The sequence below is a fragment of the Ovis canadensis genome, chromosome 3 (assembly GCF_042477335.2).
Source record: "Ovis canadensis isolate MfBH-ARS-UI-01 breed Bighorn chromosome 3, ARS-UI_OviCan_v2, whole genome shotgun sequence".
Lineage (NCBI taxonomy): Eukaryota > Metazoa > Chordata > Mammalia > Artiodactyla > Bovidae > Ovis > Ovis canadensis.
In genome coordinates, this window is record NC_091247.1 from 151,982,642 (window position 1) to 152,007,274 (window position 24,633).

A 24,633-nucleotide genomic window follows, 5' to 3' on the forward strand; every position below is an offset into this window, starting at 1 on the left:
GGACTCTCAAGAGTCTTCTCCAACACCACAGTTCAAAAGCATCAATTTTTCGGGGCTCAACTTTCTTTATGGTTCAACTCTCACATCCATACACAACTACTGGGAAAACCATAGCTTTGACTATATGGGCCTTTGTTGGTAAAGTAATGTCTCTGCTTTTTAATATGTTGTCTAGGTTTGTCATAACTTTTCTTTCAAGGAAGAAAAGCTGTAAGTATCAACAAATACATAACTTTAAAATCACTCAGCAGAGTTGACTGGTTGATTGACTGATTCTTTACTGATTCATATATATTTCCCACTAAGAGAGTACTCTGTATCTCACAGGGGTGAAAATAGAAATGTTCTTCCTAATTTGAGTTTGTTTTACTTTGATTGTACATGACCTGAAAATCAGGCTGAAAATTTGTTTGAAATTCTTTATTTAATACTACAAATCATCTTTATGTATTAATAATAGTCAATGAAGATTATAGCACAGTGATAGAAGAATGAGATCTCAATATGAAGGATGTCATGTAAACTTGCTTAGGGGACATTACTTATTAACTGAATGGTATTATAATGAAGAATAAACAAAAAGTAAAATCTCTAACATTGAACACTAGGAAAAATTTTGACGTTACAGAAATATCATTGTGAAAAAAATAATTTAAAAGAACATCAGATGCATTCTTCATATAAAAATTCTTATCTTAAATTCTGATGTCAAATTGCAGCTGTATGAATTCATTCTATCAAGCATAAAGCTTCTTCTCCAATGACAATGTATCTGTTGAGTTGAGAAGTTTAGAAGCTCTGGAGAAACAGCTCACTCCTTCAGGCTATAATTCTACTGCTCCCTTTTTAGGAATGTTCCTGTGACATGAATAGTAAGATATAATTCTAGTTGTTATTCACATTATTAAGTCACTGCTTTTCAATTTTTCCCTAAGATCTTTGAGATCTTTAAAATTGAAATGATTTTTAGTTCACATTTTTAGCTGGCATAAATAATAAGTCACTCAATGCTTGAAAGTGACACAGATCAAAGATGGAGTACCCACTAGCAAATTCAATTTTCACTCTGAAATATGCATGTAGAAAACAAAAGTGAGAGCTTTAGCAGATCTAAATTACTTTGTTAGAAATATTGAAGGAAAAAAAAACTGCTTGGTGGGGGATGATACATAGGAAGAAGTAAGTGAATATTTAAATTTATAAGGAAACTTATTTGGAAGTATTTGAATTTGAGTTGTTAACATTCTTATTCCCAATCTTTGCCATTTTTTCGTTTGTTTGGTCAATTATTGGTAGATTCACTCTAACTCTTTTCATATCAATTATAAAATATCCATATGTTTTTCTAACTTCTATTACAGTGTCAGTGTTAAAGTAATCTCTTCTATCATCTATATAGTGGATCTTTTCCATTGATTTATTTGCTGAATTCATGTTATTTAGGGAAATGGCAACCCCCACTCCAGTGTTCTTGCTTGGAGAATCCCAGGGATGGCGGAGCCAGGTGGGCTGCCTGGCTGCCGTCTGTGGGGTCGCACAGAGTCGGACATGACAAAAGCAACTTAGCAGTAGCAGATAAGGCTCTAAAATTATCACATAATTCAGTTTCCCCAGTTAACTCAATCTGTGTAGAATTATTTTGACTGCCTATTTGGAATACTTGATTTCCATTCTACTCAAATGCACTTTTGATGTGTTTCTTTAGAGCTCAAACCTAGCCACTCTATTCTTAACAAAGTAATAAATAGGTAGCTATATTTCTTTGCAATTTGTCTCATACACAATTATGCATTGCACAAAGACTCAATACTAAGTTTTTTTTAAAAAAAACTAATCACCTATGTTGACACATATATGACAAAGATATAATTTTTATGCAAAAATAAAATGTTGGGCTTTATTAACGCATTTTAAATATTTATTGTTATTCCAGTGATAACATTTAAATAAATGTGCATGTTGGTATACCCATTTCTATCTTTAAGTTATATTTTATTCTGTCAACAAAACACATGAAATTTTGCTTTGAAACAGGTAGTAATATCTACAGGCAATTTTAACAAATTTGTGCTCTTTATTCTCCCTATTTTATTAATTGTTAGGCATTATGATTGTCATTATTTTTCTCCATGTAGCATCTATTACATTTCTGTTTTTTGCTGGGCCAATTTAATCCTAACCAGCCTCCCATATGAGCAATAGAAATTCATACAACCTCTGTTTCAACTTTAATACATTTACTCCTGTTTCTTCCTCAGTTATAAACTATGGAAAATTTTGTTTTTAAGTCATATAAGCAAAACACTTATTTTCAGCACATCGATTGATGCATGACTAGCTCTTTTAAGGAAGAATTAAGTTTATATTGATATTTAGCATGTCTCAAGGGGTGCCCGTTTCCTTGCCAATGCTCATGAATGATATCTTCCAACATTATAGCTCTGTGGCTAAGATCTAGGAGTTTGACATGTTTTGAATCACAGAGAAGTAGTTTTCTTTCACTGAAATTTATTTTCTTAAGAATCATTCTTTAGACAGATAATTTAAAGACGCAAAAGCAATTCATTAAAAAAAAGTTCCACTGAGCTAAGAAATTAATTACATGAGGAACATTACATCTGAATTAAGAATTCTACAATTAAGGGGAAAATTGCTGAAGTTTTTTTATTATTTTTGAATTTTTAACCATGTATGCTTTGAAGCTTGTTTTTCTATAGGTAGGTATGTCTGAATAGAAGGCTGTTAAACTGTAAAATTCAATCATTAGAAACTCAGTTTTCAGATGCAAAAATTAGGGATTAGTCACAATTTTTATATGAACTCATCTATAATTTCATGTTATCTTAGATGAGGGACAAGACAGACAAATTCTAAATAATCTTCCTCTTGGATTACTAAAAATATTTTCTTCATTACTGCATGAAGCATCTATTTAAGTTAAATCTAAATAAAAGGAGGCATTAATCTATAGGCATTAACATTTCCATAGGTGAGGGCTGTATCCTACTGCAATTAAAAAAAGAGAAAATTACTAGATTTATTATTGTTTGTACTTAGCAACTTCAGAATAACCACTGTGCTAAAGAATTTTCTTTTTTCCTCCAGAAATGATTAAAATATGTCATTTATTTAAAAACCAACAGCATTTGGCATTCATGCTCTTCTGCAAAGGTCTCATCCAAATATATCCATGTAAACATTTGGCCATGTTTTCTCTCTTCTAGCTGAGTGTTCTGGCACAAATAACCAGTTCTCTCAATATCTTTATTATTGTTTCTGCTTAGTCCTACTCCCCTCAAGAATTTTTTTATGTACTCAACATCTTAAGTTCCAGAGAAAAATGCACAATTTCAGGTCATCTTTAATAAATGATATAAAGCCAGAGTCAACAAGACACGTTCTTTTTGGCTTGGATCTCTGGTTATGTTGTAGGCCACTTATTGCTAAATATATAGTTTTATATACTTTGTCATTTATTATAGCTCCATCACTGAGTCGTGTCCGACTCTTTGTGACCCCATGGACTATAGTTCTCTAGGCTCCTCTGTCCATGGGATTTTCCAGGCAGGAATACTGGAGTGGCTTGTATTTCCTCCTCTAGGGGGTCTTTCTGACTCAAGGATTGAACCCTCATTGCCTGCATCTCCTATGTTGGCAAGTGGATTCTTTACCACTGAGCCAACTGGGAAGCCATGGTGGCTGTATTATTATAGTTATTAACATTATCATAGCTAATAAGATGTTTATATAGGTATGAATATGTAAAACATGGAATCCGCTCACTGATGTTTTAAATATGCAATGTGGGAGACCTGGGTTTGATACCTGGGTTGGGAAGATCCCCTGGAGGAGAGCATGGAAACCCTCTGTAATATTTTTGCCTGGAGAATCCCAATGGACAGAAAGAGCCTGGCAGGCAACAGTCCATGCAGTCACAAAGAGTCGGCATGACTGAGTGACTAAGCACAGCACACAACATTTCTACTTTCTCGCTATAGTCCATTTCACTATTGCTATTATGAATTAATTATGTGAGTGAAGAAGACCTTATTATCAATATATTAATGATAAATATTCACCAACTATTCACAATATATCAGGCAATGTGCTAAATGCTGGGGATATGGACATAATCAGAACAAATATTTCTATAGAGTCTGAAAATATGTTGAACATTATTTAAAATAATTTAAAATATTTTCATTATTTTTATGCCTATTGTTGACATAACAGCATCTGCATAAGACATAATTTTTCTTTTCTTAAAATAGCCACAGCACATTTGCTGGACAGAATATTTGTTGAAGTTTTAAATCACTAAATGTTTTTACATTAATTTTCTAATTAATAATGAAAAAAACAACAAAAAAAAAACTTGATTCATTCCAATCACCTGAACTTGCCATTTCAACACATTCTTTGTAAAAAATTACTATAAAATACATTCACTGATTGGTAGAAGTGGTAAGGAAGGGGCTGCAAGTTGAAAAGATAACTAAATCCTGGTAGCCAGATATGTTCCCTAAGGCGTATTTCAAAGCTGATCTCTCTGAGAGGTTGGCATTTTTGACATGACAATCAAATCTCCAGGTACAGTCATACTTTAGGCCCAGCTACATCCCAACTCATCCTTCCTATCATTTACTTGTACAGCCTTGAGTCACATGACATCATATCCTTCCAAAAAATCTCTTTTTCCTAACTAGTTTGAGATCTTTGACATTATTTTGCAATAGCTTTAAATGAAGTTTTCACATGAGTATTGAAGTTAGTAAAAGAATAATCTATAAAAATATCACTATGTTTTACTCTTGAAACTATTATATTATAAATCAACCAAAATTCAAAGAAAAGAAGAAAATATCTACTACTACAGGATTCATCTTGCATTTGATATGTACAATTAACATAACAAACATTTTACCCAAAGTCTATTCACTTGATAGTGTGACTTAAACAATAGTGTCTTAGAACTAATAAAATGCAGTAACATTAATTCATGTGAATATTCATTATATACAGACTTATTGAACAACTACTTTGTTCATGGCACTGTACTAGACACTGGGAATACATGTGCCCTTTCTATTTTTCAATCATATACAGAAGACTCCCCTGGTTAATATCAGTTTTCCTTCTGAAGAGGTAAGGAGAAAAAGGTTCTAAAAGCATATCTCCCAACAAAAGAATTTAAAAATTACTCTAATCATTAATTCATATTTTAGAGAAATCAATAATGAACTAATTAATATAAATTTAGTGAAAACATTATTCATCAGACTACTCGGTAAAAAGCTGAGTACATGACTTGGATGTTTTGCAAAATTTATGTATTTCTTCAAGTAGCATCTTTTTCCTTATCCATTAGTCAGATTTTGCATACTTGAGCAAAGTGACCTTTTTAAACTTAAATTATATTTACAGATGATTTTTTTCAAATTAAACTTGATTTTCTTCTATTAGTAAATCAAAATAAAAATTAATTTTCAATTTTGCACTGCCTCCACTATGCCCATTTTAATTTAAAATGAAAGATGAACAAACCTATGAACATAGAGATTCAAAAGGTCATTGATTATATATGAGTATTAGCATTTGAAGATTCCTTCAGAGTGCCAAGAAAAGTTAGTAAAATTATGAGGATATAGAGAAGCTTTGATCTCTTATTCCTGAAGCTAGAGTTTTAGTAATCTCCAATTCCCAGTTTTCCCATTTTCAAAGTGAGGATCTCATAGTCTTCTCAGTTCGGTTCAGTCTCTCAGTCATGTCCGATGTGGCGCCATGAATTGCAGCACGCCAGGCCTCCCTGTCCATCACCAACTCCCGAAGTCCACTCAAACTCACATCCATCGAGTCAGTGATGCAATCCAGCCATCTCATCCTCTGTCGTCCCCTTCTCCTCCTGCCCCCAATCCCTCCCAGCATCAGAGTCTTTTCCAATGAGTCAACTCTTCACATGAGGTGGCCAAAGTACTGGAGTTTCAGCTTTAGCCATCAATCCTTCCAAAGAACACCCAGGGCTGATCTCCTTTAGAATGGACTGGTTGGATCTCCTTACAGTCCAAGGGACTCTCAAGAGTCTTCTCCAACACTACAGTTCAAAAGCATCTATTCTTCGGTGCTCAGCTTTCTTCACAGTCCAACTCTCACACCCATATATGACCACTAGAAAAATCATAGCCTTGACTAGATGGACATTTGTTGGCAAAGTAATGTCTCTGCTTTTCAATATGCTGTCTAGGTTGGTCATAATTTTCCTTCTAAGGAGCAAGCACCTTTTAATTTCATGGCTGCAGTCATCATCTGAAGTGATTTTGGAGCCCAAAAAATAAAGTCTGACACTGTTTCCACTGTTTCCCCATCTATTTCCCATGAAGTGAAGGGACCAGATGCCATGATCTTCGTTTTCTGAATGTTGAGCTTTAAGCCAACTTTTTCACTCTCCTCTTTCACTTTCATCAAGAGGCTTTTTAGTTCCTCTTCACTTTCTTCCAGGAGTGTGGTGTCATCTGCATATCTGAGTTTATTGATATTTCTCTTGGCAATCTTGATTCCAGCTTGTGTTTCTTCCAGCCCAGCATTTCTCATGATGTACTCTGCATAGAAGTTAAATAAGCAGGGTGACAATATACAGCCTTGACGTACTCCTTTTCCTGTTTGGAACCAGTCTGTTGTTCCATGTCCAGTTCTAACTGTTGCTTCCTGACCTGCATATAGGTTTCTCAAGAGGCAGGTCAGATGGTCTGGTGTTCCCATCTCTTTCAGAATTTTCCACAGTTTATTGTGATCCACACAAAGGCTTTGGCATAGTCAATAAAGCAGAAATAGATGTTTTTTCTGGAACTCTCTTGCTTTTTCTTCTAGAGAGGATTAAATGACATTATTTATTTAAGCATGATCTCAGCACAAACCTTTTCCTTTCAAGTTGTGTTTACTAACTATCTATCCGTTTTCAGTGTGGACCTCTGAAGTTTATAGTCATCACCATTTTTCACAACTACACTGAAAAAAACATTTTATAAATATTTTTAAACATTTTTAAGTATCTTTTTCTGCTTCATTAAAGAAGTTATCCTTGATGGTCACCCCTAATTTTGCTAGAGCCTGATTTATATGTACTTATTATATCTTTTGTTGTTGTTGTTCACTAGCTAAGTTGTGTCTGACTCTTTGTGACCCCATGAACTATAGCACACCAGGCTTCTCTGTCCTTCACTGTCTCCCAGAGTTTCTCAAACTCATGTCCAGTGAGTCAGTGATGCCATTCAACCACCTCATCCTCTGTCACCTGCTTCTCCTATTGCCCTCAGTTTTTCCCAGCATCAGGGTCTTTTCCAAAGAGTACTTATATCTTTAGAAGTATTAACTTTATTCAGTAAACTTTCTGTTATCTTCTCTCCTTTTTTTAATAGACAATTTTGTTCATGGAAACAAGCAATATATTTCCCTTTGTATATTAGAAGGGGCTTAATAAACATTTGCTGAATTAATAAATGTGGTCCCTGACCTCAACAGATTCACAATCATGTAGGATGATACACATGTCTATTACACATGAATATAACTTCAGTCCATCAGTTAGATTGTACCATAGTATCTGGTATATATAAATCTATTTATTCTACATGAATATAAACTCTTTGATGGGAAGGTTCATGTTATACTCATCTTTGTATCCCTAAATTCTGGCATAGTGGCTAACATATGTGCAAGATTTGCCAAATATGCTTCTTCAGCTCAAGAGAATTTTGTGTGTTTGTACACACATACACACATAAACTGGGCACTTAGAACTTGGGAAGATACTGCTATTAGCTTTGGACTCAAAATAATTCAAGGGATTAAAGTGACAACTAGAGATCTCTTCAAGAAAATTAGAGATTCCAAGGGAACATTTCATGCAAAGATGGGCTCGATAAAGGACAGAAATGGTATGGGCCTAACTGAAGCAGAAGATATTAAGAAGAGGTGGCAAGAATACACAGAAGAACTGTACAAAAAAGATCTTCATGACCCAGATAATCACAATGGTGTGATCACTCATCTAGAGCCAGACATCCTGGAATATGAAGTCAAGTGGGCCTTAGAAAGGATCACTACAAACAAAGCTAGTGGAGGTGATGGAATTCCCGTTGAGCTATTTCAAATCCTGAAAGATGATGCTGTGAAAGTGCTGCACTCAATATGCCAACAAATTTGGAAAACTCAGCAGTGGCCACAAGACTGGTAAAGGTCCATTTTCATTCCAATCCCTAAGAAAGGCAATGCCAAAGAATGCTCAAAATACCGCACAATTGTATTCATCTCACATGCTAGTAAAGTAATGCTCAAAATTCTCCAAGCCAGGCTTCAGCAATACGTGAACCATGAACTTCCTGATGTTCAAGCTGGTTTTAGAAAAGGAGGAGGAACCAGAGATCAAATTGCCAACATCTACTGGATCATGGAAAAAGCAAGAGAGTTCCAGAAAAACATCTATTTCTGCTTTATTGACTATGCCAAAGCCTTTGATTGAGTGGATCACAATAAACGGTAGAAAATTCTGAGAGAGATGGGAATACCAGACCACCTGACCTGCCTCCTGAGAAATCTGTATGCAGGTTAAAGCAACTCCAAGGAGTAAGTGTCTTTTAATTTCATGGCTGCAGTCACCATCTGCAGTGATTTTGGAGTCCCCCCAAAATAAAGTCTAACAATGTTCCCACTGTTTCCCCCATCTATTTCCCATGAAGTGATGGGACCAGATGCCATGATCTCCATTTTCTGAATGTTGAGCTTTAAGCCAACTTTTTCACTCTCCTCTTTCACTTTCATCAAGAGGCTTTTTAGTTCCTCTTCACTTTCTGCCATAAGGGTGGTGTCATCTGCATATCTGAGGTTATTGATATTTCTCCCGGCAATCTTGATTCCAGCTTGTGTTTCTTCCAGTCCAGCATTTCTCATGATGTACTCTGCATAGAAGTTAAATAAGCAGGGTGACAATATACAGCCTTGACGTACTCCTTTTCCTATTTGGAACCAGTCTGTTGTTCCATGTCCAGTTCGAACTGCTGCCTCCTGACCTGCATACCGATTTCTCAAGAGACAGGTCAGGTGGTCTGGTATTCCCATCTCTCTCAGAATTTTCTACCGTTTATTGTGATCCACACAGTCAAAGGCTTTGGCATAGTCAATAAAACAGAAATAGATGTTTTTCTGCAACTCTCTTGCTTTTTCCATGATCCAGTGGATGTTGGCAATTTGATCTCTGGTTCCTCTGCCTTTTCTAAAACCAGCTTGAACATCAGGAAGTTCATGGTTCACGTATTGCTGAAGCCTGGCTTGGAGAATTTTGAGCATTACTTTACTAGCATGTGAGATGAGTGCAATTGTGTGGTAGTTTGAGCATTCTTTGGCATTGCCTTTCTTTGGAACTGGAATGAAAACTGACATTTACCAGTCCTGTGGCCACTGCTGAGTTTTCCAAATTTGCTGGCATATTGAGGGCAGCACTTTCACAGCATCATCTTTCAGGATTTGAAATAGCTCAACTGGAATTCCATCACCTCCACTAGCTTTGTTTGTAGTGATCCTTTCTAAGGCCCACTTGACTTCATATTCCAGGATGTCTGGCTCTAGATTAGTGATCACATCATCATGATTATCTGGGTCGTGAAGATCTTTTTTGTACAGTTCTTCTGTGTATTCTTGCCACCTCTTAATATCTTCTGCTTCAGTTAGGTCCATACCACTTCTGTCCTTTATCAAGCCCATCTTTGCATGAAATATTCCCTTGGAATCTCATTTTCTTAAAGAGATCTCTAGTCTTTCCCATTCTGTTGTTTTCCTCTATTTCTTTGCACTGATCGCTGAAGAAGCCTTTCTTATCTCTCCTTGCTATTCTCTGGAACTCTGCATTCAAATGCTTATATCTTTCCTTTTCTCCTTAGCTTTTCGCTTCTCTTCTTTTCACAGCTATTTGTAAGGCCTCCCCAGACAGCCATTTTGCTTTTTTGCATTTCTTTTCCATGGGGATGGTCTTGATCCCTGTCTCCTGTACAATGTCATGAACCTCATTCCATAGTTCATCAAGCACTCTATCTATCAGATCTAGCCCCTTACTATATGTGAAATAGATCACCAGTCCAGGTTCAATGCATGAGACAGGGCACTCAGGGCCAGTGCACTGGGATGACATAGGGATGGGATGGGGAGAGAGATGGGAGGATGCTCAGAATCAGGGGACACATGTACACCCTTGGCTGATCCATGTCATTGTATGGCGAAAAACACTACAATATTGTCAAGCAATTTTTATCCTCAGTAGTAAGCACCTCTGAATTTTCTCCTAAAATTGTCCCTTCATAGATGCTCATTGTTCATCAGGATTTCAAAGCACCTTAAAAATTATAATAAAAGTCAATTCCTGGGTTCAAGTAAAGGGAAAATTTGTAGTTTTCTATATTCTTACCTATCTATTCTGTAACTTGGGTGCCTCTTACTGATTTATTTAACTTAAGTCCACTTAATTCACCTCTTGGTTGCCTACTCACCCAGTTCTTCAGTAGATTTCTGTTTGTTTGTCACCCAGCTTCTCTTGTTGCCAACTAATATATCATCTTCCATCTGTTTAAATTTCTATGTTCTTTCTGGCACATCTCCGCCTCCAGATTCCCTCCCAGCCACCTACCTTGCTGCCCTTCCATCTGCTAGCATGACTGGTGTCTTATTAACCTGTTCCCAACCTAAACTGTCTCCAAATTTCTACTAAATTTCATCAAAAGTTTATCTCTTAAAGGATTTTGTGATGGCAATAATTATTTGTAATCATACAATCATGGAGCAGAAAGGGAAGTTAAAAGCCAAAACATTCAAACATGCATTTCACATTTTAATTCTTCTACCTGTTAAATTTATTTACTGTTCTCAGCTTCTTTCACTGATAATTTTTTGAAGGATAATGCACACTAATGAAATACATCACAAATGTCTTTTCACATATATTCTTCTGCACACTGCTTCTGTATGGCTCAATTTTTCTTAGTCTTGTGGTTAAGTGCATTTGTCATTACTCCAAAGATTTGCGCTCACTGATTACTAACAATCTTTTCTTAAAGACCACATTCTTAAGACAATTCAATTAAATATTTTAGGTTTAATGTAGCAGAAATATTTTTGTTTAGGATGAGATATAGCTGCCTGCTGCTGCTGCTGCTGCTGCTAAGTCACTTCAGTTGTGTCCGACTCTGTATGACCCCATTGACGGCAGCCCACCAGGCTCCTCCATCCCTGGGATTCTCCAGGCAAGAACACTGGAGTGGGTTGCCATTTCTTCCTCCAATGCATGAAAGTGAAAAGTGAAAGTGAAGCTGCTCAGTCATGTCCGACTCTTTGCGACCCCATGGACTGCAGCCTACCAGGCTCCTCCATCCATGGTATTTTCCAGGCAAGAGTACTGGAGTGGGGTGCCATTGCCTTCTCCAATATAGCTGCCTACTGAATGTCAAAGATGTTATCTAAACAACACTAGCATTGGATAATTACAGTTTCAGAATTTGATACTTAAGGAGCGTAAGATGGCATTTCCCTAGGATATTGATTTAGTTGCTTGATGTGTGTGTGTGTGTGTGTGTGTGTGTGTGCGCTCAGTCCCTTCAGTCATGTCCAACTCTTTGCGACCTTGTGCAATATAGCTTGCTAGACTTCTCATCTATGGGATTCTCCAGGAAAGATTATTGGAGTGAGTTGTCTTGCCCTCCTCCAGGGGAATCTTCTTGAACCACAGAACAAACCCCCATCTCCTGCATTTAGTGCACTGCAAGAAAATTCTTTACCCACTGAGACACTTGTACTCATTTTCATGTAGTAGATATAACATACTACAAGTTACAAATACCTGAGAAAAGAAGTGAAAAGCAAAGGAGAAATGGAGAGATATACCCAACTGAATGCAGAGATCTAAATAGCTAGGACAGATTAAAAAAAGCTTTCTTAAGTGAACAATGCAAAGAAATAGAAGAAAACAACAGAATAGGAAAGACTAGGGATTTCTTCAAGAAAATTAGAGATACCATTAGGGAACATGTCATGCAAAGATGAGTACAATAAAGGACAGAAACAGTAAGGATCTAACAGAAGTAGAGGATATTAAGAAGAAGTGGCAAGCGTACACAGAAGAACTATACAAAAAAAGTTTTAATGACTTAGATAACCTTGATGGTATGGCCACACACCTAGAGTCAGACATCCTGGAGTGTGAAGTCAAGTGGGCCTTAGGAAGTATTACTATAAATAAAGCTAGTGGAGTGATGGAATTTCAGCTGAGCTATTGCAAATCCTAAAAGATGATGCTCTGAAATGCTGCACTCAATATGTATGCCAGCAAATTTGGAAACCTCAGCAGTGACCACAGGACTGGAAAAGGTCAGTTTTCATTCCAGTCACAAAGAAAGGCAATGCCAAAGGATGTTCAAATAACTGTGCAAGTATGCTTGTTTCACATGCTAGCGAGGTAATGCTCAAATTCCTTCAAGCTAGACTTCAACAGTATGTGAACTGAGAATTTCCAGATGTATAAGCTAGATTTAGAAAAGGCAAAGAACCAGAGATCAAATTGGCAACATTCATTTGATCATTGAAAAAGCACAAGAATCTGAGAAAAACATCTATTTCTGATTCATTGACTTTGCTAAAGCCTTTGACGGTGTGGATCATGACAAATTGTGGAAAATTCTTAAAAAGATGGGAATACCAGACCATCTTATCTGCCTCCTGAGAAACCAATCTACAGGTCAAGAAGCTACAGTTAGACCCAGATATGGAACAATGGACTGGTTCCAAATTGGGAAAGGAGTACGTCAAGGCTGTATATTGTCACCCTACTTATTTATCTTCTCTGCAGAGTACATCATGAGAAATGCCAGGCTGGATGAATCACAAGCTGGAATCAAGATTGCTGGGAGAAGTATAAACAACCTCAGATATGCAGGTGATACCACCAACGTAATGACAGAAGAGGAGCCTCTTGATGAAGGTGAAAAGGAGGGTGAAAAAGCTGGGTTAAAACTCAGTATTCAAAAAACGAAGATCATGGCATCCAATCCCTTCACTTCATGGAAAATAGACTGGGAAAAAATGAAAACAGTAGCAGATCTTATTTTCTTGGTTTCCAAAATCCCTGTGGATGGTGACTGCAGCTATGAAATTAGAAGATGTTTGCTCCTTGGAAGAGAAGCTATGACAAATCTAGACAGCATATTAAAAAGCAGTTAAATCTCTTTGCCAACAAAGGTCCATCTAGTCAAAGTGATGGTTTTTCCAGTAGTCATGTACAGATGTGAGAGTTGAACCATGAAGAAGGTTGAGTGCTGAAGAATTGATGCTTTCAAACTATAGTGTGTGAGAAGACTATTGAGAGTCTTTTGGACAGCAAGGAAATCAAACCAGTCAATTCTAAAGAAAATCAACCCTGAATATTCATTGGAAGGACTGACGCTGAAGCTGAAGCTCCAATACTTTGGCCATCTGATGTGAAGAGCCCAACTCTTTGGAAAAGACCCTGATGCTGGACCCTGACACTGAAGGCAGGAGAAGAGGATGACAGAGGATGAGATGATTGGATGACCTCACTGACTCAATGGACTTGAGTTTTAGCAAACTCCAGGAGACAGTGAAGGACAGGGAAACCTGGCATGCTGCAATCCATGGGGTCACAAAGAGTTTGACACTACTTAGTGACTGAACAGCAACAAATTAAAGCAGACTCAGGAAAATATTTAAAACTTTAGACCTGCACACCTTGTTATGAGACTAAAAATGAATTGTCCACTTACATTTCTAGAATAATATGCTTCCTCTTCTAACCACATCTTTCAAGAGAATTGAGCTTGTACTTACAGGAGGTTCACTGAGAAATTTCTCTTAAATTAAATAATATTGTAATGGAGCAGGATGTATAGGATCTTTCAAGATAGGCATTTCTGCATATCCTCTGCTTTAGCTCCTCTCTGGAGTACCCTTAGATTACAGTATCTGATGCACATTTCCTGAGTTGTTTTACAGATGTGAAACCCCTCCCTCTTCTCATTAAATAGAAGATGTTAACTACTTGATGAGCATGGGCACATAACCTGCATGCCTACTGGAGCCTGAGGATTGATAATATTAACTCCTGTGATACTGCCCTGTGATTAATTCTCACTATCAGCAAATCAGAGAATTGTGTATGAGTTGATCACATCCCTATAATCCCCCTCCCTCCCCTGGCTTTTAAGAATGCTTTGCTACTCACTGTTGTGCCTTCAAAATGGAGGAAGGGTATCCTCCAGAAGCTGAGAACAGCCTTCAGCTGACAGCTAGTAAAGAAAATGGTACCTTCAGTCTAGAACTAGAACAGAATTCTGCCAACATCTTGAATGAACTTCGAAGTAGATTCACCTCATAGTCTCCAGAAAGGAATGTAGTCCAGCCAACAGCTTGATTTAAGCCTTATGACACGCAAGCAGAGAATCAGGTGAGCCAATTGTGCCTGGACTTCCAACTACAGAACTATGAGCTAATATATTTGTGATATTAAAAAAAAGTTTTGTTGAACCCTTCAGGGAGTTCTAGATTTGGGGGAACATAAATCACCTGTTTCCTTGCATGGCCCTGCAATAAACCTTTCTCTGCTCCAAACTCCAACATTTTGGTTTGTTTAGTCTTACTGTGCATTGGGCACACAAACTTGCTCTAACAATATAGCATTTTAATAAAAAGGTAATGATTTGAGAAAGACTTGACTGATTTATTTTAAACACTAGGAGTACAATACTTCTATAGATGTCAATTAACATTAAAGATGTTCATTTTTTTTCAAGTTTGTTGCTTTAATATATTTTATTATTACCTAGGTATGGAAAGCCAACAGATCTAGGGATGATAGTCACTGGAAAAAATAGCTTGTTAATAGCTTGTTACAAATTCCGAGAAGGCAGCATATGCCTGGGGACTTGCAGGGAATTGTGGGAATAATGAGGGCTTGGTCAGAAGGCAGTGGGAGAAGGGCAACAGTAGGCATGAGCCTTTACAGTATTATGCTTTTCTCAGTAAGGATGCAAGATAAAAGTGGATGTGGGATTGGCCAGTTTGAATTATTTCAGAGAGCCCTGGGGCATTGTGGGCTTCCCTTGTGGCTCAGCTGGCAAAGAATCCACCTCCAATGTGGGAGACCTGGGTTCAATCACTGGGTTGGGAAGATCCCCTGGAGAGGAGAAAGGCTACCCGCTCCAGTATTCTGGCCTGGAGAATTCCTTGGGGCTGCAAAGAATTGGACACAACTGAGTAACTTTTACTTTCACTGGGGCATTGTGGCTGTACTTAGTGGTCTACTCTAAGTACTCCTCCCTGGAGCAATTAGGAAGAAAGAAGTGGTAGATGTGAGAACTCTAATAAAGAGAGTGGTTGAAGGCAGTGCTTTAGAATGATGAGTTTGTACTTGAAAAGGGAATTTGAGGGCCAATGGCTTACTAACTCCCAATATTGGCTCACTTTGGGAGCCACAGCCCCTCCAGGGTCAGCAAGGCAAAGCACTAGAATACAGATAAAAATGTACGGTTAATACAATATTTAATTCAGGATTAGCAACCATTAATAAGAAAAGTTGAGAATTCATCTGATTCAGAGGTTTAGAAATATCTTTAGCATTGAATGTCTCCAGTATGATTAAATAATGTCTGTGAGTGTCCTGTCCAATGATTGTTAGGCCTATGTCTAAACTTTTTATTCTGCAGGTTAAAGTCTTAATAACCGGCTCCCACCTTGTTTATTCTCAGTTTATTCTCAGTTCCATCAAAGAAAATTCCTCTATTCAGTCCTGACACAAGGATATATAGTATTAATTTTCATTTCCATGTGTTTATGGATATTATTCTCTTGGACTTCATTTAAAAATTCTGAGCCTAGTTCCTCCTTTCTCCTGTGAAACTGAACCATTTAACGAAATATTTTTGGGCTGGTGCTATGCTAATTTTTTCCCTGCATTTGAATTATTTGTTTTACTGAACATATAGCCCTTCATCTTTTTCTGCATCTAAAGCAAGTATTGAGCAAAATCACACAAGACCTTAATAAATGCTTCTTCATTGCACTGAGTTGTCTTGTACAGTTAAAAGTTATTAAGAAACAATAAATAATGGGGTAAATGGGTAAAATGCTTATTTATAATCAGAGGAAATAAATTGGTGAAACATGCATTAAGCTGTGGTAAAATAACACAACCATTGGAGTCAGCTCCTAAAAGCATATATAAACGGAAAGTGCTTCATAAGCTATAATTTCTTAGAGAAAATATTTTAAGGAGGAACTAATTTTATCATTTTCTCCAATGGAAGAGAAAAGAATATGAAATCTCTTAGTATCATTCTTTGTTATAAATTTATATTTGAAAAATTTTTCTGTGTATTAAAAGTTATTAATACCTCTCTAAATATTAAGAAACCTACAGAGGATTCAGTTCAGTTCAGTTCAGTCACTCAGTCATGTCTGACTCTTTGCAACCCCCTGAACCACAGCATGCCAGGCCTCCCTGTCCATCACCAATTCCCAGAGTCCATCCAAACCCATGTCCATTGAGTCGGTGATGCCATCCAACCATCTCATCTTCTGTTGTCCCCTTCTCCTCCTGCCCTCAATCTTTCCCAGCATCAGAGTCTTTTCAAATGAGTCAGCTCTTCGTATCAGGTGGCCAAAGTATTGGAGTTTCAGCTTCAAAATCAGTCCTACCAATGAACACCCAGGACTGATCTCCTTTAGGATGGACTGGTTGGATCTCCTTGCAGTCCAAGGGACTCTCAAGAGTCTTCTCCAACACCACAGTTCAAAAGCATCAATTCTTCGGTGCTCATCTTTCTTTATAGTCCAACTCTCACATCCATACATGACCACTAGAAAAACCATAGCCTTGACTAGACAGACCTTTGTTGACAAAATAATGTCTCTGCTTTTTAATACACTGTCTAGGTTGGTCATAACTTTCCTTCCAAGGAGCAAGCATCTTTTAATTTCATGGCTGCAGTCACCATCTGCAGTGATTTTGGAGCCCAGAAAAATGAAGTCACCACTGTTTCCACTGTTTCCCCATCTATTTGCCATGAAGTGATGGGACCTGATGCCATGATCTTAGTTTTCTGAATGTTGAGCTTTAAATCAACTTTTTCACTCTCCTCTTTCACTTTCATCAAGAGACTCTTTAGTTTTTCTTCACTTTCTTCCAGGAGCGTGGTGTCATCTGCATATCTGAGGTTATTGATATTTTTCCCGGCAATCTTGATTCCAGCTTGTGCTTCCTCCAGCCCAGCATTTCTCATGATGTACCATATAAATATTAACTCAGATTTAATCAATTTATATGTGTGTTTTAGGCTTGGAAAATGGGCTAATCATCTCTCGTCTTTTACTCTTCCACTCTTCCATAAAGGATTCATAACTTTTCTACAATCTTAGTCAATACTGAATATAGTATAGATAGATGGATACAGTTTTCTTCTTAGATTTATTATGATGTACATGTCAACATTCTTTATCAATATATGTATTTATTCCCTATAACAAAATGGTCTGCTTATCATTTAAAATATTATTCTCAACTGCTTTCTTAGTTTATTAACTCACCTTTAAAGTTCCTTTTTTAAGTTAAATTACAAAATCTTATATTAGTGAATTATAATATTTCAGAAATCTTATAAATTGATATTTAGGGGTATTAATAAATATATCAACTATGAATTAAATTTATTTTTTCAAAAAGTTGACTTTTGATGTTTCACATTGCATTTTCTCTCTTTCCATTTTATTATATCCTTTTTATATCTTCAGTTTCCTTTCCAGCTGAATTTAGTATGATTATACTTTGCCATGGTAATCATTACTTAAATTCATTTATGGCATTTTACCTCATATGTTGTGGTTGATTTTCAAATATTCTGATTAATCTCTTGCTAGTTTCTCCCAATTGATAACCTATAAAAATTAGTTGCAGCTAATGTGGAAACTGGGAACTGAGCACATCTCATTCTAGAGTCTCCTCACATGACCTAGGGAATATTCTTTATAGAAACCATCAGATATTTTCAGTGAGACTGAATAATGGCTTGAGTTGAGACCAGAACAATGACAAAGAGGCTTAGATTTGTACAAGTGAAGTGCTACATGGACCCCTTTGTCTATACAATTGTCCCATGTTGGCCCATTAATTCTACTGCTATGGTCTTGTCACCCAGCATGGAGGCTTTTCTTCTACTGTCACTTCAACAAGCTCCAACAAGTAGCATTGCCATTATATTCGTTACTCAGAATTTAGTATGTCAACACAATAAATACATTATTAAATACATTTATTATTATAAATACACTACGTTTCTGTCCCCTCCATTCTTTCTCATTTTCTTTCAGATTCCATTTTACTAGCTGTTGAGGGACCTCACCCAGAAGGCATTTAAACAGAACTGAATACCATGACTCAGCATTGGGAGACACCTCTCCTTCCTTTCTTCCCTTCCCTAAGGAAGAGCTTCACTCCAAGTGTGAGTGTATTTATGTATCTAAACTAGATGAGCTTGGAAGATTTAAACACATTGAACAGTCCTGGGAACCAAGTGCCACACCACCACCAGACAGTTGACAGGAAACCCAAGTAACAAGGTAACACTGTAGCAAAATTGAAATGCACTGTGAAATGCTTGAAGGGTATTTCTCCTGTGATCTTACTGTCAGTGCTCTACATTTCCTTTTTATTTTTCATAAATAATCCCCACTATTGCTGCTGCTGCTAAGTCACTTCAGTCGTGTCCGACTCTGTGTGACCCCATAGACGGCAGCCTACCAGGCTCCCCCGTCCCTGGGATTCTCCAGGCAAGAACACTATCTTAGCAAAAACAGTTGGCCTTATCTATCACTGATTTTTTTTTAAAATTTAAGGTTCTATTTTACTGATTTATTTTTTGCCATGCCGTGTGGCATGTGGGATCTTAGTTCCCCAACCAAGGATGGAACCCATGCCGCCTGCAGTGGAAGTTTGGAGTCCTAACCACTGGACCACCAGGGAAGTCCCTATCACTGGTTCTTGATAGATTATTTAGAAAACACATTGTTAAAAACAACATTAATTAACATACTTGAGTAGATAATGTTATATTATCTACTTTATATGACATACATGTTATATGGCATATATTATGTTTTATAAATTATATATTGTGTGTACATATGTGTGCATATATGCCTATGTGTATACATATATATATACAGTAATAGTATAAATATTATTGAAAAGCATCTTTTAAAAATGTTATTATATATCTAGAGTTTCTTACTGAATATTCATTAATGATATTTTCCCACCCTAAAAAAAGGTTTAAAAATTTATTTCATAGTGCACATAACTTGCATTTTTATTCATTATTTCATGGTATTTAAGCAAGCAGCTTTAATCCACAAAGACTGGCAAATATAGCAGAATACAGAGCTATGTTTTTCAGTTTTACAGAGTTTTTGTAAATTTTATTTGGCTTCTATATAATGAGTTCTGCAATCATATAAGCTTAATTTTTTAAAGACCAAGAATGAAATAAAACTTTTTTTTTTTGTCATGGAGGGGGAGCATACATTTTGAAATCTGCCGTCTATATATTCTTTTTGGGGTAGGGTATTCTGGACAAGAGGGAAAAAAGAGAACACCACAGGTAGAAGTCAGACTGTTTTGTTTCTGACAACAAGGTCTTCCTTCAAGGACAAGCTATTCCAAATTATTTTAATTCCATCTGTTCCATTTGTATGCAACACAGTACCTCAGTGCTTTCCTCTGCTTCTGGGGAAAGGAGTGAACATTTTTGGTGTTTATCAACATTTTTTACCATAATTTGAAAATACTGACATTAAGGAAACAATAAGAGCCAAGGAATACCACAGCCCTGCTAAAACTTCTCCACAGGAGGTAATTTTTATTGATCCCACTCATACTCACGGTGCCGCCCCTCCCCAATTTGCAGGTTTCAGTCTATCTGAGACACACACATCTGAGCTCGGGTACAGTCTTGAAAAGCTTTTGCGTGCAAAATAAAATACCCTGCGGCACAAATATTGTCAAAAATACAGAATAAAATCAGCCTTCAATTAACGTAACAATTGAGAATCCCGACACTGCATCGCAATACTGAGGTGTAAGTCAGTCCTACTAACACTGCATCATCCTTATCCGAATTCAGCACATTTTCGCTTGCAATTTTCTAACCTAGAGGAAAGCCTCGGACTTACCTCATATGTTGAATTATCTGTCGTTCTGAGTATAGTATTTATTGCAAACTGTCCATTTGAATGAATGCGGCGACAGTTACACCACAGTACGCTTCTCTCCTGCTGCAAAAAGCAAGTTAAAAGGACTTCAAGCTGTGACCTCAGAGGCAGGCACAGCCGCTCCCATCCTTCAGCCAACCTTCTGGGGAGAGCAGGTTAGATGACAGTAAAGCTGGCTCGCTACATAGCAATACTTTCAAATAAAGCATTCTGTGCTAGGAGCTGGGGGATTTACATCCAAATTCAGCTGGCTAGAGTCAATGCTGCTTCTATGCCTGAAAATATTAAGCATTTCACTGCAGTCACTTAATGCAAGAAACTATCTGAGGCGACTTCACAAACCCTGTCATTCTGTTCAGAGACTAAAGAATGAGCACCGCATGCATAATTCATGCATTAAAATCTTCAATGCACTTCCTGTAGTCGCTGTTCTATCCAGTAATGGGCTATTGATCACCTCATCGCTAAGACAATTGGAGCTCCGCGACTGGTTTATTTCCACAAATAAAATTACAACCTAAAGCACAGGCAGAAACCTCCAACCCTGCAGCATCCACCAGGGTAAAACACTCACATAGACGGGATGGCATTTGCATATTGCAGAATGTTTAAACTGGACTCTTCTGAGGAAATGCTATAACATCTGTTTACTTTTATTCAAAACACATCATTTCTGCAGATTTAGGCTGAATATTTTATATTAGAAGTGAGATATATAGAGTTGATTTTTTTCCTACGATTTCTGGAAAATCAACAGTGCTAAGCTGAAAATTAAGAAAAAAGAACAATGATGAATTGCTATAAATCATACTCTAGGAGATTTTATATGGGCTCATTTGAATAACACTTCTTAGAAGATTTTAAGTTAAAAATAATTAATTTTTATTTCAATAATATGGAAGAGGATTCTTTTTTAAAATATCATCATAGTGAGTACATCATTGTTCATCACCATTGACTATTTTGGATTCTGAGCACCTGTACATTGGGTGTGTCAGTAGTTCGAAAGCCTTTTCTCTCAGAATTTAAGCTCCTAAGAACATGCCATGATTTCAACTAGTCTTTTTTCATTGCCTCAAAAAACAAGTAAGCTTTAAAACTAATTATGCTTTTTATTATGCTAATATTCATCAAGAGAAAACACAGGTAGCATTTTGAAATATCACAGTAGTATTTGGAAAAATTACCATAATGAGAGATCCATGTAAAATGAAATGGCAAATGCATTTAATGTACAATAAATGTTTGTCTATTTCCCAAAGTATCTTCATTGTAAAAACTATTTAAACTTTATCCACCAAAGAGAACAGATGTTACTAAGATTATTTAGAAGCTTAATGCCATGTCTTTTCAAAGCCTTTTCATACATATATATACTATATATATCTTATATTTTGTATATACACAGGTACCACATACACAAAAAGGCAATATTTCTATCTCACCACACTTTGCCATTTGTAAGGCCAGAGCGAAGCCTTCAAATTCATGCTCAGGACTGGAGTAGAGAATAACTCTCAGAGTATAATCAAGGTTTCCCATCTAAAGATTACACTACAGAGAGCAATTCACTCTCGGAGGAGGCATGATCATGGTGATTTTCAGTCAATAAACCAGTTAAAATTTATACCTGCCTGCGAAGGCAGTAGGAGGCATGGCAACAGCGATGGAGTTTAGGGATGGTCAGGGAGAGAGTTTTCCTTCCAAGTGCAATAAGAGCATAATCCTTGCTAGGCCAGGGAAAAAATAGGTATATTCAGCTGATAAAGATTATGCTAAAATATTCTAAACGTGTCTGAGAAATTAACTCTCCAATTACTATATACATTATATCTTCCAAACTCCTCAATATTCTGTTGTATCCAACTCAGATTCTATTTGTACATTTAAAAATACATATTGCTTCTAACATAAAAAATTCAAGTTAACAACAAGTAGAATTTGTTTTATACTATTTAATTGAGTAATATTTTTTATTCTTTATACAAAAGACCTCTAACATTTAAAAGTTTTAGAAGTTATAGCTAAGGATAAATTTCCTGCCAATGACAGGGATGGAATAAAGGGACAAAGTAGGTAATTAAATAGTTAATAAATAGCTAATCCCACTAGGGGATTGTAAGCAATATATATATATATATATATATATGTGTGTGTGTGTGTGTGTGTGTGTGTGTGTGTGTGTGTGTGTGTGTGTGTATGAGATCCCTATAAGTTAATGATTACTCAAGAAAGCATGTTTGCTTAACTACAAAACAAGAAGGCTTGTTTAGCAACAAAACCATGAGACAGAAGCACAAGACATGTCCTCAAACAATAAACCAATGGTGGTGTGATAGCTACATCCTGCCCAGTGAGGTCAGTAAACTAATGATCCCTAGGACATGTCCTCTACACACATAAAAACACAATAATTTGTGGACCTAGCTTGACCATGTAGGGACAAAGAAACTCCCCTGCTGAAGCTGAAGGAGAAGCTGATGATGGAACCATGATGTCTACTCAAGAAAGATAAGGAAGCATGATGTCTACTCAAGAAAGATAAAGACATTCTTCTTCCCCTCCCCATTTTCCCTTGATTATGAAACTGTAGCCTAGTAAGTTCTCAAGGCATGACACCCTCTTGCCTGCCCGCTTGTAAACATCACAAGCATCCTATTCTAATAAATCACTTCTTATCTTTCACTGTGCCTCTTACTGAATCTTTTCTGCCCTGAGATATAAAGAACTTGGTACCAGAGTTCTTCAGAGCCCCTCAGATGACACCAAATAGTTTCACCAAGAGTTTTATCAATTTAGTCATCTAGAAGTTGTTTTGTATGAAGATAATGTCTAAACTAGTAGAAAATCACAAACTTTGAAATTTAGCTTATCATGTATAAGGATACAGTGTACAAGCATTTAAGAGATATAAATTGCTGACAAAACCAAAAATAATTGCAAATATAAACATTGGAAATTTAAATTCTCTGAATCGACATGATTCAATAGTGTATAACCAGGTGGATAGGAAAAGCATTAGCTTTGTCCTTCTCTCCTTCTGCAGTGAGTGAGAGGAAAGTCAATATTTTTCCTGCATACAAATTTCCAAGACCCAGATCTAAAATGATGATGATATCTTTGGACCTACTTGGTGAATTTTCAGATTCAACTGTTTTATTTTTATTTTTTTAAATAATGCATTTTATTTAACCAAATATGTCTAAAATATCATCATTTCAATGAGCAATCAACAAATAAAATCTTTGAGCCACTGACCTTCATTTTTCAAAATTTCTGTACCAAGCCTGTAAAACGCAGCATATGTTTTGTACTTATAAATTATCTCAATTCAAACTAGCTGCATGTCAAGTATTTAATATCAATGCATGGCTAGCAGCTACCTTTTTGAATGATAATGTTTAATTTGTGTTGCTATTCAGTCACTAAGTAATGTCCAAATCATTGCAACCCCCTGGACTGTAGCCTGCCAGACTCCTCTGTCCATGGGACTTCCCAGGCAAGAATGCTGGAGTGGGTTGCCATTTTCTTCTTCAGGGGATCTTCTCAACCCAGGGATCGAACCTGTGTCTCCTGCACTGGCAGGTGGCTTCTTTACCTGAGTCATCAGGAAATCTCATTAGGGATCTATAAATTTAAAATTTATCACATGCATATTCTTAATTAATATTCACAGTAACCCTGTGACATATTTTGCAGGTAAATAATCTAAGACCCAAAAAGTTAAATGGTCTACCAAAGTCATATAAACTATCATCACTTTTTTTTTTTTTTAACAAGAAGAAGGGTTGAATAAGCAAATAAAAAGACCACATAGCGGTTAGGTGCATGTACACCCATGGCGGATTCATGTTGATGTATGGCAAAACCAATACAGTATTTTAAAGTAAAATAAAGTAAAAAAAAAATAAATAAAAAAATTAATTAAATTTGCAAAAAAAAAGAAGGAAGAGGACTGACCTAAAAGTAGAACTGAGTTTGAGACTTGGTTTGCACCTAACAGATTCAACTGTTTTAAATGTGGGGAGAGAATACACACGCAAACACCTCATCAACCTAGACTAGACCAAGATTAGACTCAGCAGAGATAAGTATGGCATAACAAAAGCTATAGAGATGGTAAGTCCCTAGGAAATCAGGATAGGGGAAACCTTGAGGGGAAACACAGGAGTAAAAACAACCTATTGTATTCCCACACAAGAAAAAGCCTGAGAAAGTGACAAGAACTGATTTCCATTTTCCAGAAGCCTGACTATGCTTAAGAAACACACTTAACCTCTCTTTTTAAGTGTATGGAAAACAGAGGTGCCTCTTTTAGATGAATTT

General features: G+C 36.6%; 1 protein-coding gene across 4 annotated transcripts in view; it reads right to left on the minus strand.

Annotated features, from left to right (window-relative positions):
- CNTN1 (contactin 1) overlaps positions 1 to 24,633 on the minus strand; it is a 421,509-nt gene that overhangs the window by 253,044 nt on the left and 143,832 nt on the right. For 2 of the 4 annotated variants that reach the window (XM_069584609.1, XM_069584611.1), the window contains exon 2: positions 20,269 to 20,370. The exons of the other annotated variants lie outside the window; for them this stretch is intronic. The gene's annotated coding sequence lies outside the window, so the exon portion shown is untranslated. The remainder of the gene's footprint in view (positions 1 to 20,268; positions 20,371 to 24,633) is intronic. 4 annotated transcript variants of the gene reach the window in all.